The sequence below is a fragment of the Puntigrus tetrazona genome, chromosome 24 (genome assembly GCF_018831695.1).
Source record: "Puntigrus tetrazona isolate hp1 chromosome 24, ASM1883169v1, whole genome shotgun sequence".
In the NCBI taxonomy this organism is placed as follows: Eukaryota; Metazoa; Chordata; class Actinopteri; order Cypriniformes; family Cyprinidae; genus Puntigrus; species Puntigrus tetrazona.
In genome coordinates this window covers 21,231,379-21,252,303 of record NC_056722.1, presented here as the reverse complement: position 1 = coordinate 21,252,303, position 20,925 = coordinate 21,231,379, and the positions used below count along the sequence as shown (strand labels likewise).

The following is a 20,925-nucleotide window of genomic DNA, read 5'->3' as shown; positions in this document are numbered from 1 at the left end:
AGGATCAGCATTCATAGATATAGGACCTACTCATTGTCGATATTGTACTCTAGATTCATTACTGTAACATGGAACTGATGTTAATGGTGCTGAAATTCTGCAGCAAAGTGATGATATCTAGATTATCATTATCTAGTCTTGTATAAACTCTGCTAAATCTGTAAATTCTGCACCTTGTTATGCTAGAACCATCACTTCCACCACAAAAGACTGCTTTGTAAGTGATCGTGCTGATTTATCTCAATTCCTTTGCACATCCGATAGCACAGTAAAAAATAATGATGTAATGGAAACCATATATGCTCTCTTTTCTAGCACTTTAGATACAGTTGCTCCTTTACGCTTAAGAAAGATAAAAGAAAACAGTCTGACTTCGTGGTATAATGAGCACATTCGCACCCTAAAGAGAGCAGCCTGGAAAATGGAGAACAGCTGGAGGAAATTAAAACTAGAGGTATTTCGTTTAGCTTGGCGGGATAGTACCCTTTCCTACAGAAAAGCATAAAAACTGCTAGATCGGATTGCTTTTAGAAGAATAACCCCCGGTATTTATTCAATACAGTGACTAAATTAATGATAACAGGTGCTGACATTCCTCAAGATCATAGCAGTAATGATTTATTTTATTTTATATTACAGTTTAAATCCAGATTAAAGGCCGATCTCTTTAACCTGGCTTAAACATAGCACACTAATACTCTTCTATTAGTAAAATCTGATTGTTAAGCTTCATTAATTAGATCAGACAGAACCGGGAACACTCCCCATAACACACAACATACTTGTTACATTGTAAAAAGAATGGCATCTACGCTAATATTACTCTGTTTACTTCTTATTCTGTTTCGTATTTAGATCAGATGGAGGATCAGTACCAAGAGATGTTGTCTACAGCCCTGATCATCAACAGAGACCAGAATACCTAGATGAACTGCAGAGACAGATCACAGGAATCAGACACACACACACACACACAGACACACACACACTCCCTCACACATACACAATAAATCCGTTACACAATCTGAAAGAGCTGTGTTTAAAATTGAACTGGAAATGAAGTGCTGGTTTTGTCTGGCCCCCCAACTGAGCCTGCTCCATTTTGTCACAGATGGAGTTCTGGTTCCTTGCCGCTGTAGCCTCTGGCTTGCTTAGTCGGGGACACTTAATTTCTAGCGATTATCGTCAATTTGGTTACAAAGATCCCATTGAAATTCATCTGACCTAGACAGCAAGTTCTCTGCATTCAGTAATGAAATGTTTGAAAATTGAGTGTTTAATCTTGTCATTATACATTACATTACCGACACTCTATTATCCAAGTTTGATACTGTTCAGTGCTTCGACACAATATGCATAGCTAAAAGCACTATATAAATAAAGGTCTGACAACAGTTTAGTTCATTGCGAACTCTGAAATTTTTGCATGTTAAAAAAAATATATATACAACGTCAGGTTGTGTCAGTCACGTTTACAGACTGCTTGAGTAGCCTCCCATTTTTTTTAATTTGATGTCAGAGTGAAGCATTAGCATACTGTCCGTTCACTTGTTGATCTTTTCGAGTTGGTTCTGAATAATAATGAAAATTCCTTGCCAATAGGTGCTACTTTTGGAGCATTGAAAGCTCACAAACACTGCTTTAAATGAAATTGTTTATGAATCGTTTAGGAGTCCAAGAATGATAAGGTCAAAATAAATGCATATTATAAGAAAAGTGTTTCATGACCTTGCATGCATGTCGACCTGTTGTTTAGGAAAGTCTAAATATGAACTTTACATGAACTCTACATACACTCTAAATCAACCTAAAGCGCAAAGAATTCTATATCAAACAATCACAGTGAGTATATTAGGCAGCACAGCTGTTCTAGTGTTGAGCACCAAATCGATGTTAGAAAGATTTCTTAATGAATCAGGTGACCATGAAGACAGGAGTAATTATGCGGAAAATTTAGTTTATATATATACTTTTGACAATATAGTGTGTATATATGTATATATCTGTAAAACGTTCCCTATATTTAATTTACTGTATTTTCCGTCAAAAAATGCAGCTTTGGGAAATATAAAACATGAAAAATCTACACTTTCAAATGGTAATGTACATTCTCCACAACTAAGCACCCAGAACAGACTTGCAAAATATTTGTGTCAAATGTTATTCTCACTGAATTCCCCTATGTATTTTCTGGACACTACTAGGACTGAAAGTTTGACTTTTATTCTTCTGAAAACATGCATGATATGCGGATGACCTAGTTATGTCATCTGTTAGACATGACTCTTTTGAGTAAGTTGGAAATTCAGCCAAGTCTTTTTTTTCTTTACTATAGTAAAGTTTTTTTTTGTGTGTGTGTGCGTTTCTGTGCCAGGAGATGGCTGTTAGACCTGAATAAAGTGTAAATAAAATGAAAGATCACCTGCCTGTGATTTCCATCTCAGCGCAGAGATTTCAGAGAACAGGAGTGCAAATATTGCAGCAAACAGTGACGCAACATTATAGACTCAATTCTGCAAAGGTTAAGCCAAGTCCAGCACATTAAGCAGACCGTCTCGCTCAGATTCAGCATGCGGGTGTGTGACTGCTGAACTGTGGCTGGGAGTCCCAGACGGCGCACTTTGTGCAGTTTGGGAGGGTTTGGATTGGGTGGAACTGTGACTGGCAGAAGGCTCGATTTGTTCCCATCTGATTTCCTGTTTGCTTATATTTGTCGATTTATAGAAAGCACGTTGTGCAGTGAAAGCTGTGAAACTGCCTCAATATATTACATCTGGCTCAAAATGCTTAAATAAATGGAACCGCCATAACAGACTTAGAGTTGGAACTGTGGGAAATATGTTTTGTGTCTAGTATAATATCTAAATAAAAAAGGCCCAATACATTTGCAATGCAACTATTACATTGATAATACAAAATGTTTCTTGAGCAGGAAATTAGTTTTTCTGAAGGATTATGTGACACTGAAGATGGAAGTAATGATGCTCAAAACTACTTTCAAATAAAAATCTAATGACAAATTACAGTAAAAAAAAACAAATGGGATATCAATAAGACCTTTCCTACACAATCAAATGTATAAAAACCAGGCTGTAAGTAAATGAAAAAAGAAATGGTGACACCCACATGCTTTCTGATTGACACGTTATGACACGAGAAGACAGCTCAGCCAATCTGCCGTCCTGGCCGGGACAAGGAACATTCTAATTATACGCCCAGCCATTACACATTTATCAGCACACACACGACTCTTTCAGTGGTAATAAGGTCTTCAGTTGCTGCTTTCACATTGTAATGTCTTAATCACTGTGATTGCTGCAAAGACGTCTTTCAATTATCCGCACGCACATATGGAGAAAGCAGCTACGCCGTGTACATGCTAAACTAACAACTCCAGGTAACGAACGGAGACAACATAAACCTATAGAGTCCAATCCTTTGCTCGTAATGCTTTTCAAATTATGCACAGGTAAGCACTCGCCTCAGGCCATTTGCAAGCTAGGTAGGAAAACAGTGCCCAGAAGCAAGTCCAACGGGCCCAATTATACTCTTTGCAGTCCTGTTCCTTCAGTTCTACTGTGAGTATCCGAGGCCCTTAGTCCTTCTAATTTGCATATGACCTGCAGTTTTACGTGTTTGTGCTTTGAATATTACCATATCACTGGGTTATTGCTGACAACGAAAACGAAATATGTCTACGGCACATGCTAATTAATTCGATTAAATAGGCCTCTAATGGATTTAGTTTAGTGAAGTCAACAAAAAAGGTCTTTGATTTTTGAGACAGCATACTTTTTTTTATTAGAATTATTTTATATGTGACCGTAAACAACTTAAGTCTTAGAGGTGACCGAGGTTTGTTTGAAGCAACAGCCAAAAATACACTGCATGCGTCAACATTATAGATTTTTCTTATTTTCCAAAAATCATTAGGATATTAAGTAAAAAAAAATGTGCCATTTAGATATTTTGTAAATTTCCTACCCTAAATGTATTAAAAAATATTTTTGTTTATTATTATGCATTGCTAAGGACTTTAGCAATTTTTGTTTATTATTATGCATTGGACGTATTGGGATTTTGCCAATATAATATCATATAATTTGCACCATTCATCAATGGAAAGCTTATTTATTTAGCTTGTTTATTTAAAAAAAAAATACTTGTGACTGGTTTTGTGGTCCAAGGTCACATATTATTGATGCTATCTAACATATATAACACAGTGAACTATAGTCAAAGTTTAAAAGAGTAAATAAAAAATGTAAATAAAATGTATTTACTTTCATGGCATTCCAAACTGTTTAGCTTGGAACATATTATTATAAATTTTTTTTTGGTCCATAAAATAACCATGAATAGGTATTTTTTTCTGTTTAATAAATAAAAAACTAGGTAATGATAATACTATATATTGGTAGCTTTTATAGAAAAAAATTCGAGCCTGCCAGCCCTTTCACCTTCATTGTATATAAAAGAGCAGCTGAAACATTCTTCAAAACTTCTCCAGTTGCATTCCTTTGTAAAAAAAAGTATGCCGTATGGGTTTGACACGACATGAGAACTAGTAAATGGTTGGACTATTTCTTTAAAATCTGGAATCAAGCACCCAAAAGGAACGAGAACAGAATACCATCAACATGTTTTCGAAATAATCTACAACATGCTATCAAATGGTTGGCTCGAGTAGCACGAAATACCTGCCTGTCAGAGACAGCTGCTGTTATCCTTATGTGTGGAGATCTTTTCCAGCCCGGAGTGCTGGTGTTTGCTGAAAGCAAGGGAAGGCAGACAAAAGACACCTCTGCTTGGCATTTCCAGTGGTGTCAATCACAGGAAGGGCTTTCAGAGTTGGTTGTTTACACGAGGGATGGTGCAATCACACTCAATTCTCAGCAAGCGCACACCGCCGTTCTCTAGCACGAACACGCATACCCCCACACTTTCACTGCATCCTGAAGATCAAAAAACAGAATATGCAAAATTAGGATGGCCTTTTTTATGTCGTAACTGGCATTCACGGTTGGAAATGTTCTTAGGTTTATGACAGTAATTCGATTACTAATAGTTTTAAAATAAACCAAACTGTCTAGACTGTTTAGTCTTCTTACGGAGCCTAACACAAATTATGAATTTACCCAGAACATAAATCTTGCTAATTTAGGCAGCTTTAGATGATAAAAATGTCTAAGTTTGTGACTACAAATGTTTGTAGACTAGAGTGTACCAGACTTGTTCAGGTCAAACTTTTAAAACTTTCTGTGTTACTTATCTGTATAGTTGCAATAAAAAAAAAGATGCCGAGCAGGATGAAATCTAGAGCTAGTCACGCTGAGCTAGGGACTGAGACTTCATTCGTTCAAACTTTGTTATCAAAATTTATGTCATTTAATCAAACATGATGAAATATCAAGCCAAATAATACATCAAAACATCAAACATCAAATGCATTGATCAGACTTTCCACTAAAATGATGTCACTTCCTAGAGGATGATGTCACCATTTTTTAATTTTTTTTTATTAAAGGCACATTGCAAAGTGATATTAATGTCAAAGGACAAAAAATATATAAATATCTGATTACCAATTAAACTAACTTAAGAAAACATTCAGATTAGAAAAAAGGAAAAATGTAAATAAACACCTGGAATATTTTGTTTATTTATTGCATATTACAACAAACGTTAAAAAGAAAACACATAATCAGTTCTAAATTTATTACACATTTAATGTAAATACAGTTATTTAGTAATTGTCATTTTGTTAAATAAATAAATAAGTCTTTACAAATCGTGAGTCGAATTTTTTATCCAGTATATGAAGACATCATGTGAACGTGAAAGGCAATGCATTCTGAAATGACAAAAAGCTATCTCTGATTTGAGCAGTATTTAAGTAAACTGGCGAGAGACAAAAAAGACTCGAAACCCCTGAGAGACACAAAGAGAGGTTACCGTTGAGCAGATTAGAGCAAGGAAAAGACACCATGTAATTTACCTGATTATAACATGAAATATGTTTCCTTGCTCCATGTTTGTACAATATTTTCTATTTCTTACAAACGTCCTGGCAAGCACATTAAAGCGCAGACTTCAGTCGTGACTTTTTATTTCAGGTGGAACACAGGATTAGAGAAGTCTGATAAATGCTCATGCTCATGGCAGTTATGAAGCTGTATATTTATTTTTGCATCTTAAATATCCAACTGGGTACGAGTCGCCAGGCAAACACTTAGGAGAGGAACCAAAAAATACAGAAGAAAAACTTTCTTTCAAGGCGGGGAAAGAATTCAGATAGCAGTGTATAACGTATATGCAGTGTATACGCTTAATAGGAAGTGAAACAGAATGCATTACCCAGAATAATTAGATGAAACGGTATGCTATTTTGCATTTTTGATGGCTTAAAAAGAAACAGTATAATGCACTGCATCGTGGGTAAATATTCCATACAGCATGCTTGTTGCATCTTTCTTTACTTTTGTACCTCAAACATGCAAATCTGTCACAGCGGCAGTGCTAAAAGTTACATCTTTGCTCCTCATTATTCCTCTAAATGTTACATATTAGTACCTTGAAGGTATTCATTAGTAATTTTTGAAAGCATATAGCTCCCCTAACAGTTTACTACTTTTTTTTTCCGAGAGTGTTTGCGCAATACATCGTAGAAACAGCATGCTAGCGTGCCACTGAGAGCACAGCCACTTTTCTTCAGCCATTAATTACAATTTTCAAAAGCTGCAAACATTAGACCAAAGTGCTTGCGCTTGCTTTTTCTAATTTGTAACAGTTTTACGTACCATGTTATCAATCATAATTATTTAATTGTACAAGCCTTTTTGAAAAGTTCAAATTCATACAAGGGTCTAGTACGAGCTCCGCTTCCGAAAATATCACCCCAAAACATCACAACAAAATAAAAAAAAAAACACAAATTCAATTTTTCATGAATGTTCTTTAATTGCTCTATGTGTTTATAAAGGGTTGAAAGATTGACTGCAATCAAATGGCCTGAAGCCTGTAAGGGTTGCGATAAGAGAACACGAGGTGTCTAAAACATGACTCACAAATGAGATCAAAGGCTTTGCGGAAATTTTTAAAAGGCAGATTGCGTTTATGAGGTCTTTTAATATTTTGAACCTAAAAAAAATCTCCAATTCTGCATCTCAGTAACCAGAAATAGTTCAGATAAAAGTCAATTGCACATCCATCTATCTATCTATCTATCTATCTATCTATCTATCTATCTATCTATCTATCTATCTATCTATCTATCTATCTGTCTATCTTTGAAAAGACAGCTAGAGTTTTGACAACAGTGACATCTACTGGTCACCTCCACTGGAAGCCTTTCACACACATATCTCTCTTATGATCCAATAACACAAATAAACTGAGAGCAATACAAAACCTGTTGAAAACGGCCTTCGGCAAAACAGCGCACAAAGAAAATCCAGCCAAAAAAACAAAAAAAAAAAGACACTGTGCTGTGCGGTTGTGGCATTACGATAACCGATTCATCAATGGCTGCTGATAAATCTATCGGTCTGCTCTTCCTCTGAGGAGTTCAGATTAAGCCTGCGCTCCGTGACCATCCAAAGAGCTTCCCTTTTCATCAATAACGGCTCGCACGATTCTCTCATTAATGCCTGTTGCTGGAAAAGCAGCACTCTGAGCTTTTATTGAAAAATGACAACTCCCAGCAGCGGGGTGATCATATCTACCGCCCATCGATATGAGGACTAGGCCGTGCTCAAAGGTTGTTTCACGGCCCCGGGGAACAGAAGTCCAAAGATCAGCGTCGGCCCCCAACCCCTCACACCAGCGGCTGTATATCACCGAGTTCAGGAGATCAATGTGCTTTTATTGCATTGCTTCCTCTCTCTGAAGCACACGGGCCCCTGCCGCTGGCCCCTCGATCTATATATCTCCTGCTGTATTTACAGTAATGAAACATTCAGATGCTGGAAGACAGCCATTGATTTTATTGTGGGAACACTTTTGACTGACATTTCATAAATGGCACCGTGTGAAATTCTAATGAGGCCATGCTGATGAACACTCTGCTTTATTAGTGAAAATCTATTTAATATTGAGGCTCTGTTAGGCATTTTTTAAAATGCGCACACTACAGTTACGACTGTGTGCAGAAACTAAAAAAGTTTGCTGTTTTTACATATTTATATGAATCGGAGAAAAGGAGCCGTTTAGGAATGGATTTACTGGAGATTATTGATCAGAGGTGTCTGGTGTAGGGTTAGAGCCACAATGCCTTCTGTCAATAAGCGCTTAAAGACTGAAAACCTAATTAAGTTAATGATGAGTAAACTGGATAGTGCTAATTTTTGGTTAACTACCGACGGACAGCAAAAAGACAGCATTTTTGCCTTTTGGATCCTGTTTATTCGGGTCTTTATGTTTTAGTTCCTATAGTGAAACGTTTCAAGAAAAAAGACAAAAGTATGATTATTATTAGTGTGTGTGAATTACATATAACATTCAAAATAAAAGTTTTTGTTTACATAATGTATGTGTGTGTGCTGTGTATATATATATTATGTACATTTAAGAAAAAAAAATTATATATTAATGTTTATATTTTTAATATATTTAGTAATATAGATGTATACGAATATAATAAAATATATAGAGATAAAGATATTTACTGTATGTGTGTGTATTTATACATAATAACATTATTATAAATATACATAGTACACACACACATATATATTATGTGAATAAATACTTTTATTTTGAATGTGATTAATTGAGATGAATCATTTGACAGCACTAATATATACAGGCTATATATACACACACACACACACACACACACATATATGTATTCCCACACATTGCCCTATCTGTAGTTGTTTGGATAAATGAATTGTTCTGCCTCAAACCCACACCAATATCGCTATATTGGGAATCAACCTACAAATGCCTTACTTTTACTTGCTATATGCAAAGCCATATGCAAAAGTATTACCTTCTGCAAACGCATAATGATGATGATCAGCGCCGCTGCTTTGTACTCCCTGTCAATATACTAAATTTCACCATCACAACATGACGCGGGGTAATGCATGCTTCCTTTGAAAGTGGTTCGAAATTAAGGTTAGAGAAAAATGTTCAATTTGTGCATGTTTACACAAACATCCAAATGAGCAGTCCTCCTAGCTGAACTGTCACGCTGTTTCCAGCAGGAATTTAACGAGTAAATGTTGGTTGTAGATTTAATTAGCCACCATGGGGATGTTTCTTTGTCTGTGATGGAAAATTCAGACCATTGTCAGTCTGACACTGATGAATAATAAATTCTGCACACACTGCACAGGTTTTACTCTCTAGAGTTGGCAGCGTGTCAATACGCACTAATATTTTAAGCATAAAATAATTGTTACTCCTTTCAGATTAATAAGGGCCTAAAATAGAGGAAACCGGTGCCAGTCAGACAGGGAAAGACTGTATCTCAGTAACCAAGCCAGCATACATTAAGGCAAGGGTCAAATATATAATGAAGGCAGATTTTAAATGAAAGGTTGAACTGTGTTCTCAGCACAAGGGTAGTTTTCATAAATGTCAGGTCAGGGCAAGTTGTCACATGTGTTTTAAATGCTATAAATTTAGAAATGACCGTATTTGTTGGCCAATATTTGACATTTTGAGTGTTAAATTGTACTTTCTGTTACAGGAGCAGATTATATCCACAGAAAACCTTTTTAATAATTAAAAAAAAATGCTTTAAGCTAAAGATTTTATCATTAAAGATCAACAGTCAAACTCGATTGAGGGCTTTGAGCTAGAAATAAATGTTATTATATATATATATATATATATATATATATATATATATATATATATATATATATATATATATATATATACTTTATAATAATTTATTATTTACTTGTATTCTCCACAATAAATGCAAAAACTAAATTGTATTCCAAGTATGGGACACAATACTTGGCCGTACGTCCTTTATATTATATATATACTGTTATACAGTCATATCTATATGTTTTTGACCTATGCTTATAACTTGAAAACCTCTAGAAAATGTGACAACTAACCCAGGCCTCCCGTTTACACATATGTTCACACTTTTAAGTGCATTACGCATCAAATGATACAATCTGTTGCTCAGATCTGATGCTTAGATTTGCAGCGTCTTACCATCCCTGTTTTCTTTGAGCGGTAGAATTAGTCATCTCTGCGAAATCTGATTAGTTACACTGACAATACGTTGATGTGGAAATTACTTTCTTGTGCATATCATTAAAGAATAATCGATATGATGGATGCGATGAAGGCCGGAGCTATTTATTGCAGCTGAGCAGAGGCCACGCGGGGCGTCTTTGCCTGGCATCTCCCTCATAATGAGCGTTTAATTTGTCTAAAAGACAAAAACATCGGTGCGGGGTCAGAGAGGCCTGGCTGCGGTTCTGCTTTTTCTCTCTCTCCCTGTGTCTGGAGGACCGCCCCCAGCTTGTTCCAACCCGTGACTTAATTACCTGAAAATAAATTGGCTCATGAGTATATGTGAGCTGCACTTCAAGACGAGACCTCCTCACACTCAATGTCTTAATGCTCTCATTATCCGAAGGGATTTGAATTCTGGGCAGAGCCATGGAGGGAAGAGAGAGAGATCGAACCTCCGCTTCCTGGTGGCTTCTTAGAAGCTTCAAAGATTTAACGGTCAAATAATTAACTGACCTTAGCTTTACATGTTGAAGGTCTTTGTTAATAATGGCGAGCCACTTTATGAGACTGTACAGCAAAAAGACTTTCTGTGGCCAGAAGTGAAACTAGAGGTTTGAAGAAGTCTTCATATACATATAATTGTAATATTTCGTAAGTCCAAGGGCTAGACAATAGCAACACAACAACTGCGACAGGCGGAAAAGGTGCAAAGTTGAGTTGAAGTTCTTGAACGCTGTGATTTACTGTTTGTTATCCAACCCTGAAAAAAAATCTGCATTTTTCCTGCTTTAAACATGTACTTTTTGACTGTATTAAAGCATATATTTGCAGATATTTAGGAATCATCCTAAGTTCCCATACTTGTTTCTCTGAAAAACAATGCTACATACAGTTATTGTACTTATATGTACTGATATGAAATATGTGTTCCATGTGTTCCCGAATGTCTGTTTTTGTTTTTGTTTATGTAATTCTGCCCACTGCCAATTTATCCACTAGTATTTTGAAAATGAAATACCATGAAAACCAGCAAATCAACTTGGTCAGAGATCACAGATAGTCTGACCTAAAAGTCTCAGCATCCATCAAAAAAGCTCTATGTCCAGAAAAATATTAAAACGTATATAGATCAACCTGTCAACCAGTGTATGGCTTGTTGCCTAACTTGGGGATTTTTCTCCCAATATTTCCCCTACGATTCATACGTCTCAACGGCCTGAGCTTTTTTATAGAAAAAAGCAGTATGTCCACTCAAAAACTGAGGCGCATAAGCTCAATTAATGAGGTCTAAGACCAATTAGTTCAAAAAGAAAAACAAATCCTATGCTAACTGCAGGAAAACAGTTTACAAGTTTTTTTTGTAAACAAGTTTACAAAAAAACTGATTCCAAGATTTTGTGATAATGCAGCTTAATGAAAGATACGCAAGCACTCTTTAAAGGGCAGGTCACTTTGGACCATGAACATCAAATTAGGTAAAGGAATTCTAGCACAGCACAAGGGTTAAAAGCACATTTCTAGCCAAAAACAATAAAGACTGTACAGAATCTTAATGCCGCTGAAAACTGATCTCCGTGGGCACGGAAGACAGCCAAAAATCTTTCAAACACACAGAGAAGAAGACCTGAACACCCAAACATAAATTCAGAAGAAAATGGTAGACGTTTCAGACATTTAGAAGCCATAGTTGACTGAAAACGATTCGGAGGCATAAAATAGCCTTCAGGTGCATTGGATGGCAAAAACATGCAATCCCAGCACAAACCAATGAGAGATCCTTTCATACTGGTATTATTTCGATGAAGCAGGAAAGTGTGTTCTAAACCTCATGCTGTGTAGGAAGTTTGAGTTTATTTCACAGACACAGAGGAAGCAGATATTACTTTTTGACTCCATTACAAAGATTAATTGCATTGAAGGTGGGATTTTGTGTCCCAGAGTTCAATGTATGACATTTAAAACCAACAGGGGACTGAACTTCATTAAAAAGATTTATTACAACGAATCTGGTATAACATTTCTAAAACCATCCCTTATTAACTCTGTTTTAAAAAGTAAATTGAATTAAGTGCCATGTTTTTCTTTGTAATTATGACATTCGTTCTGCACTTTATCGAGATCAGGGACCTTGGTGCTCTGGGGTAAAATTAGAGTACACATAACATACGTCTCAACTGAGTTTATTAAACAAACCAGCAACCCCGAGACAATTTACACACACATTTCAGAACCCACTTCTGCCATTCATTACTTGATGCACCAGTTCAATATCCAATAAATACCTAAATATCCACAGCCCATACATTATACACAATTAATGCCTCAAACAATAGTTGGTAAAACATGTTTTTAAAAGCATACTGCATTTAAAGTCAAAAAATATTTGCAAATAAGCTTCGTAACGTCTCCACCTGACCTTACTGAATATGCATTTGTAGGAGTTTTCCTTTCAGATGCTAAATTTATGGGAGGAGATTATTAAAATCACACAACACGATTTACTAATGTTTGCTCTCATCAAATACTGGATTTTGCGGCATTATTTAACACCCAAAAAGGCAAGGTGGTAATTTGTGCTGCTTTTGGTAGACTGTTCTGGTCATTATGGAAATGTTTTGGCTGCATCTGTGTTCTTTAATGCGTGCATTGTTAGTCGCTTTTATGGAATTGCGCTCTAACGGTAATTTGCCCTCTTTAGTAAATTTTAACACTTTAATCTGCTTGACTAGCCGTGTTCACAAGAGTTTTTGTGGAAGAACTAACGACTGAATTTTCCAAAGCTTTAAAAGATATTTAGAATTTAGTTTTAAACGACTTAGGAGCAACTAAACTAGATATCCATGAGAAGAATCAAGTTATAGCTGTGAAAGAATCTATATATGTTACATTTGGAGAACAAAAATGCATTACTTATTACCTCTACATACATTTAGTGACAAATGTTTCCATTTTGAGCAGAGCCAAAAGCAAACGCAGAATGCTGTGCTTTTATTTTAACTTTTATTTTTCCACGCCGTTTATTATTGTGATCTCAACCATTTCCAGTAAACATCCCCATATTTAACAATCTCTTCATGTCTAATTGTGGAGGTCTTGGCTGATATCAAACCAGAGATGCCTGGTGTACAGTTGAAGTTATCAGTGTTTATAATTAATAATTCATACCTTCCATGCACCAACATTACCTCAAACATTTCTTGTGCCTCACAGACTTCAACGCACACTCACAATTTCAAGTGCAATCATGGGTACTCTTCTACTGGGATCTATTCAGTGTAAGAATCTCTGAAGGAGCGCTGGGCCTTTTATTGTTTCAAGGCAGAAGGTTATAATCAAAGCACAAACAGATTCAATTCTTAAAAAGTGTTTTGGGACATGCAATAAATATGAAGTTCATTACAGTACATAGTGTTTAATGTTACGCAGGTGGCCTCCAGCTTCCGAGTCCAACCCTTGAGGCAGCCGCTTTGGCTTTTGTTTGTATTCATTTGTCAGTGCTTGCCGCAACACCAATACAAAATGTATCCTTGAAGTGTGGCAGCTAAATTAACTTATGTTCCCATGGTGGTAATCGATAGCATGTGTCCCGCAGAAATAGTGGTGATTAATATCCTGTGAACTGTTCTGAACTTCACACAGTTTGAATTTTATGTAATAGCACTCAGTAAATGTTGTTTACTGCCCCCTAACAAAATCTAATGACGACGCGAGAAACATTCCATCGTTATCCTTGAGAGTGGTCCAGATTATAATATATATGTGCCAGGGATTTACGTGTCCGTTGTTAGTAACGTTTTTCCGAAGATTTGTGTGTGGTGTCACATTGTGCCTGGCTTTCTAATTGTGAAATTATGGCCCAGGAAGATTGTCAAAATTTCTCGGAGGCTTCAATTGGTATTCAGTAAAGGAGCCTAAACTGTGTGACAGGAATATATCAGAACTCTTGCAAGCCTACACGGAGCATGATTTCCCTGTCAGATATCTCAAACATCTGAAGTCAAAGGTGGTTGAGACATCTGACACGAGTGATGTGGAGAATCCAATATAATGACATGTACTTTTAATAGTCACATTTAAAGGTGCGCTAAGCAATTTTTGCAAAACGCTTTTGATCACACTACTGGAGCATGTCCCAAAAAACACACCCGGCCAATCAGCAGTAAGGGGCGTGTCTTGTTATGATAGAGTGAAGAGTGTGCTCAATTTTTGTGCAAAGGACGGATATTAGCAGATCGATTATAAATTAATGGAAGATTAAAAGAGGAAAATGTTGGAGGATCAAAACATTAAAAAGAAGGGTTACGATCAGTCAAGCAACCTTGAAACGGATGCCAAGGTTGTGTTGTTTCTTATTGATAAGTAAGTAACATTGATTTTGCTTCGTTTTTGTTGGATTTTGTTTTATATATTCTCTTATACCATAGTTATGTGCATACGAGTGATGCAGAGATACTGATAATAGTTATGAGGTCCTGTTGGGCTATGAACGTATTTTTTTTTGTCGCTTTCAAATACTAACATTGCTTTGCAAAAATTGCTTGCAGCACCTTTAAAGGAATACTTAAAAAGTGCCATAGAATAAGGGTATTATTAAGAGTCATTTTATTTATTAAAAAAGCACTTGCATCTACCTTGCTGTTAAAATGCGTAATTTAAAACATCATTTAGTTATTTTTGCTTTAAATAAGGTATTTATGATATCAAAAAAAAATTGATACCACCGAAATTTCACAATTCTTGTCGATAATACTACCTAAGCTTTTTTTAAAAAAGAAAAGCTCACTGAAGACAAGTAAACAATTAGCGATTACCAACAGAGCAAATCTAGAAACGTGGGATGTTTTAGAAAGCCGTGTCATTTGAAAGCTCCAAAATATGCAAGACACGAGTGCAGTGGTCAAACAAGTCCATCTAGCATGTGTTTGCTTAGAAAAATATAAATAGCCCAGTGGAATGAAAAAAACATGTTCTGTGTGAACCAGCACTTATTTTGCATAGAAGCGGATTCACAGTTGTCATTAGAATTTTTTTAAATAAATCACAGCCCTCTCCTCAAATAGACCTCAAAGAACTTTTCAAAGAAGAATTTACTCATGGCTCAAATGGGAAGCATTTGGCTGACAAATTTGTGCAGTGTTAGTTAAGGGGAAAAAAAAGGCTGTACTGTCCCAAACCCTCCAGTAACCCACATTCAAACCGTTTCTTTGAGTGCTACATCAGAGCAGCAAACCTAACACTTAAAAGCTTAGGACAAGCAAAAAGCCTGAGGCAACATTTTCATTGCGGGTACTCCCAAGCGATTCAATATCCAGAGCGGCTGGCCAAATACTGTAGTAAATTACTCAATTATTTCCCTCTCCTCTTCTTTTTTTACCTCGGAATGAATATAAAACCAGATATATCCAATAAATATTCAGACGACCCTGATGAGAGCAATGTCAATCCATGATAGCATTCTTTCAAGAGCTCATAACGTCTTTTCGTTCCTGCAGCTATACCGTGATCCTAGAAGACCCTCGGAGGTTGGCTGCAAGAAAGTGACTCAGTGAAGTTTCAAGGTGAGGCCGTTGTCAAGGCATCAGGTCTCTTATTAGTTTCTGTGCTGAGGCGCCTTATTAGGTATTCTGGAGAGAACCAGCTTCTCCAAGAATTTTAATTAGTGTGACTTTAACAAAAGAGCGAGGATTCTGCCATCTGCCTACCATAACAAGAATTCCTTACTAATTAAAGCGCCTAATAATACGTAACGAGAGGAATTATATTAGGGATTTCACCATGTGAAAATCTCAAGATCATTTTATCTTATTTGTGCATACACTACAACAGCAGCACAAAGACAGTGTTAGACATACTGTTTTGTATGTGAACAAGTGTGAGCACTTTTGGCCCTGTGGAGAATAAACTCTTAAAACTGTTTCCTCCAATTGGTTTATTTGTCCACTTATTTGTCCAGCTATGAAATAACAGCCATCACAGAAGCATATATATATATATATATATATATATATATATATATATATATATATATATAATTACATTTTTATATATATTAAATTTATTACATTTAAAAAGTAGCAAATATGACTGAATTGATGCAATAAAGTATAAAACAAAATACTAATCGATACATAAAGGCAATGTAAAAATATGTAAATACTGCAACAACATAAAAAGCAAATATAAAACAATAAAATACTAATTTATACTTTTTAAAGAGTAGCAAATATAGCTGCAATAAATTAGGTACAATAAAACAATGAAATAAAAATCTAAAAGCAACAAATATGATTGACGGCAATAAAATAAATGTAGGAAATAAGATATTAATCTATACATAAGTTGCATTTATTAAGTAATAAACAGGAATGGGTACAATACAAATTAAATTAAATTACATTAAAAATAAATATGAATGATTGAATGCATGGTAAACTATTAAAAATACATATTAAAAATAAATAAATAAAAAAACGATCATATTTATCTATTTGCACTTTTTAAGTGTCGGAAAATAATAAGGGGGGAAACTATAAGCTAGTAATTCAAAAAAGAAAGTATAAGGAGCATCCATGCACAGTATAACTAACCTGAAACCAACAGCCCATTAGTGACAGGAAGCTGAAGGAGAGGGGTTTAATTCAGCCTCAGACCTCCAGTGAGCCCTCCGCTTTACTTCTGTGGAAGGGAGCCTGTGCAGGCATTAATTGATTGTTAAAAGGAATCGAGGGGCAGTGTGGGTCTCAATGCTGTTATGCCTGAAAGATAATTTGCTAAAAATGAATTTGTCACAGAGCTCTGGATAGTCTTATCTGGTCTGTCATGATAAGAAAAGTAGGGTCCGTAACAGTAAAGGCACATTAGCGTTGGCACAGTCATCACAATGAGGCACAATGACACGGGTATTTTTTAACTCTCAAGGGAGTGTAGCATATTAAACCGTCGCTTATTAAGATATCATCGCACACAGAAGGCTCATAGCATGTAAAACTCAATATGCAATACGTTAAACGGTAGGATACACTATACACTAATCTGCACCGTCAGGATATTTAAAGCTTAGAAAGCTCACAATGGACCTTTTCAAGCAGTCCTTATCTTCCCAGTACCGACAGTTCCTCTGTTCTACTGGAGCCTTCTGTTCCCACAGCAAATCCAGACACCTAGACACCTAAAGCTCTTGAGCTCGCACTGTGGTAATACCCATCACATCAGTAACACCATCAGAAAGAATGAAACTACAGTGTGACGAGCCTTGCCGCTCACTCCACTGGGTTTCCAGATGTGATGTGAAGTACCGGTCTGATCTCCGTCCATTAATGAAGTCGCAAATGAAAAATAATGCTGCAGCCAACAACACAGTTGTAAAAAAGCAGAGAGAAATCGGTAACACTTTAAAATAATGTTCTATATTTTAGCATTAGTTAAATGCAGTAGACATCAAACTAACAACGCACTATACGTTGCATTAATATAGTGCAAAGAATTATACAAAGCATTAACATTGTTATAATGTACGAGTTCTACAAAAAGGACAAGTAATGAATTACAAATACATTTTCATTCGTGGTCAACGCCTTGCATCTGCATCTGGTTGAAGGACTTCCAATGGGAACCACTGTCAAGATTTATTCAAATGAGGTCAGAATACATATTGGCTGATTTCTGCTGAGGCCTCTAATATAATGTCAGGAAGATGGAGAGAACAATGTTGCCTCAATGGGAGCTTGAGAATTTTAAGAGGGTGGCTAACAATATGAAATACATCCCAAAGGATCTCAGAGCTCACAGGAGGAAAATTACAGCTATAAGACCCAACCTGTTTTGGGTTTCAATGATCCAGACCGAGGGAAAGCAACATGCTTAGCTGTAATTGTGTGGTAAAGGAATCGCAGTTCAACTGTAGGTCCATTACAGTTAATAAACCAGGTGCATATTTGTTTGTGTATATGTGTGTACTGTATGTTAAAAGTATTCCCTGCTCTGCCATGACTATAGCAGCATTTATTTTTGGCTTGCGGTCACAGTCCCCTAAACAGTGCATACAAATGAGCGTTTCACTTTAAAGGATCAGTCCGTGAAAAAAGAAAAATCAGTCCTCATTTACTTTCCCTCATGTCGTTTCATACTCAGCAGAACACAAATGAAAACATTTTGCGTTCTTTTTGCATGCTTTTATATTTAATGGGAACTGAAGCTATCAAGCTTCAAAAAGGATTGCATAAAATGGGTTCATGTGAATAATGCACTATATTCAAAGTCTTCTGAAGCCATTTAATAGTTTTGCGTAAGAACAGACTGACATCTGAATCATTATTTACGGATAATCTTGTCATCCATCCTAGCTCTCTTCGGGATTCATGAAATAAACAGCAGATGTCACATTTGAGAATAAAACATTCAATCGAGTTGGATCAATGAATCATATAACAATTTCAATGAATCAATGAATCTGACTGACTGTAAGCAACATCAAGGTTTCTGCTCATATTGACCAAGAATAGCCAATAATCAGGTGGATCAAAAGTGATTTTTTGAACTGCATTGCATGCACAAAGATCACAAAATTGATCTGAATGATTTGTTCAGAAATCTGTTCAGACTAATTTGTCTCGCAAAATTTGAAACACAGACTTTGGGTTCAGTGGTAAATAGCTCACTGGAGCAGATTTTCAGGGAAAAAAACATAAAAATTTCAATTACTATACTACATGACTTGAGAGAACTTGTAATATAGCACAAACTTTGATGATGCACTCTTAAAGTGCCCCTTATTATGCTTTCTAACACGGCTCTAAGTAAAGTCAACTCTGATTCATTAAAACGAATCGTTTTTAAAACGAATCCCAAGCCATTTCACTGTGACGTCAACATGAAACATTAGCACATTGCCTTCTTACTTGATGGGGTTTTTTTTGCGTTGGTCTGAACGAAAATGTAAATTCATTCTTTGCCGCTAGGTGTCACTTTTGGAATCGTAAAATAGGGGTTTTCCCTGGTAACAGTACACAAAGCAGCACTGTACTCACAAAAGCTGCTTTATCAGGCATTACAGGAGTGATCAAATGAAAAAGAGACTAATCGGACCAATCACAGCAGATTAGGAGGGGTTTGGAAAAATTAACTGCTGAGTGAATCATTTGGGAGTTGTTAAGCAAGTGAGGTGAAAATAAATGCATATTAGAAGACAAAGAAAGTGTTTTTGACCTTGCATCCATATCAGTATGTTGTTGGGGACTCTCAAAACCAAATTATGAAAATTTCATTACCCATAATAGGGCCACTTTAAAATTTAAGAGTCTTTATTGGCGTCTTCTGTAGGGTTCCATTAAGAAGCTTCAATAATTGTGCAACCTTTCCATTTCCTTTCCACAAAGAGTATATATGTATATGTAAATAGCTCTTTCATGGCATTTCCCACCCTCTTTGGAACTAGGTACTTTTAAGAGTTTACTTTGAACAAGAGCAGACGCTTTGTCGCTTTAAAAGAGACAAAAGCGTCAATGTGATTTCATGCGAAAGAACGACCACAGCGTTATACAAAAACCCTTTTCGGTGTCCCGTGAAAGAAAATAAATCATACAGCTTTGCAACGACATGAGGGTGACTAAACGGTGTCAATTTTCTGGGTGAACTATAAAAGTCACTGTACCTTTCCACATTATCTACGTATCGAATGCAAAAGCATGTCTGACTTTGTGGATGCGTCTTTTTTTCGCAGAACAAAGTCTCACACTGCATGTGACCAGATTAGTGAGAGTGCGAAGTGACGTACAGCCGGTGTTAAGTAGTCCAGATAATGCTCGGCAGGGAGGAGGACTCGCTCCTGGGGACATGCCGAACCTTGCCGTAGCTGCCATAGCTGCTCTGCTATTATTAACTCCCAACATGCATCTGGGCAAATATTCATGGAGATCAATGTCATTACAAAGACATAGCAGGCGAGAGAACATGCCAGGAATGATTCATCCTTAGCTTGGGAAATGATGCCAATGTTTAAGCCCTGTTAGCCCATGCTAGCTCACAAACAGCCTGGACAGACTATGGGCAACAGCTCCAGAGAAGAGTCAGCAACCTCTCTCCAGACATTCATCTGCTGTTAGGCATGGTATCCAGCCATCATAATTATTACGACATACTTATGACACACACAGCATTTGAGAGCTTTATAACTGAACTACCTTAGCATTCCGTAGCAAACACCACCACCAAGGTTTCCTAGGGATCCCTCGGTCATTACATTTTAATGTTAAAAAATGCAATGGGTTTTGAAATCATAATTTTAGAGGTCAGACCATTTTGAAGTAAGCATTCTGTTTTATATTTCACTCACTTCAAACTGCTCGCAAGATGTCAACACAGGTTTTGGAAATTTTCCCAACGAACCTTTGGGACCAATTGCGCCATGATTTAAAATTCAACTTAATCAAACATATTTACTTTTCCCATTTGCTAGGGCTTTGAGATAGAGTTAAGATAAACTACAGGGGCGCTTGCTAAAACTCTGTGCACCAAACACATTCCAGACCTTTATTTGTTAATTTTTGATCTGTAAAATGGGTTTTGAAGTGAGTCAAAATAAAAAAAAAATGTTCAATTGTGGAAAACTGCTCTGAGCATAACAATACATCTTGTGCTGCATACTAAACTGGAAGTAAGTGCAAAGTCTTGGAAATGGACTCCAACCTGTATGTTTTTTATTACTGGGAGGGTTGTTAA

General features: G+C 36.3%; 1 long non-coding RNA gene across 1 annotated transcript in view; it reads right to left on the bottom strand.

The window, feature by feature from the left end:
- LOC122329565 overlaps nt 1-16,896 on the bottom strand; it is a 53,717-nt gene extending 36,821 nt beyond the window's left edge. The window contains exon 1 of the long non-coding RNA XR_006247924.1: nt 16,797-16,896. This is a non-coding gene — a long non-coding RNA (uncharacterized LOC122329565). The remainder of the gene's footprint in view (nt 1-16,796) is intronic.
- Between the last annotated feature and the right edge of the window lie 4,029 nt (nt 16,897-20,925).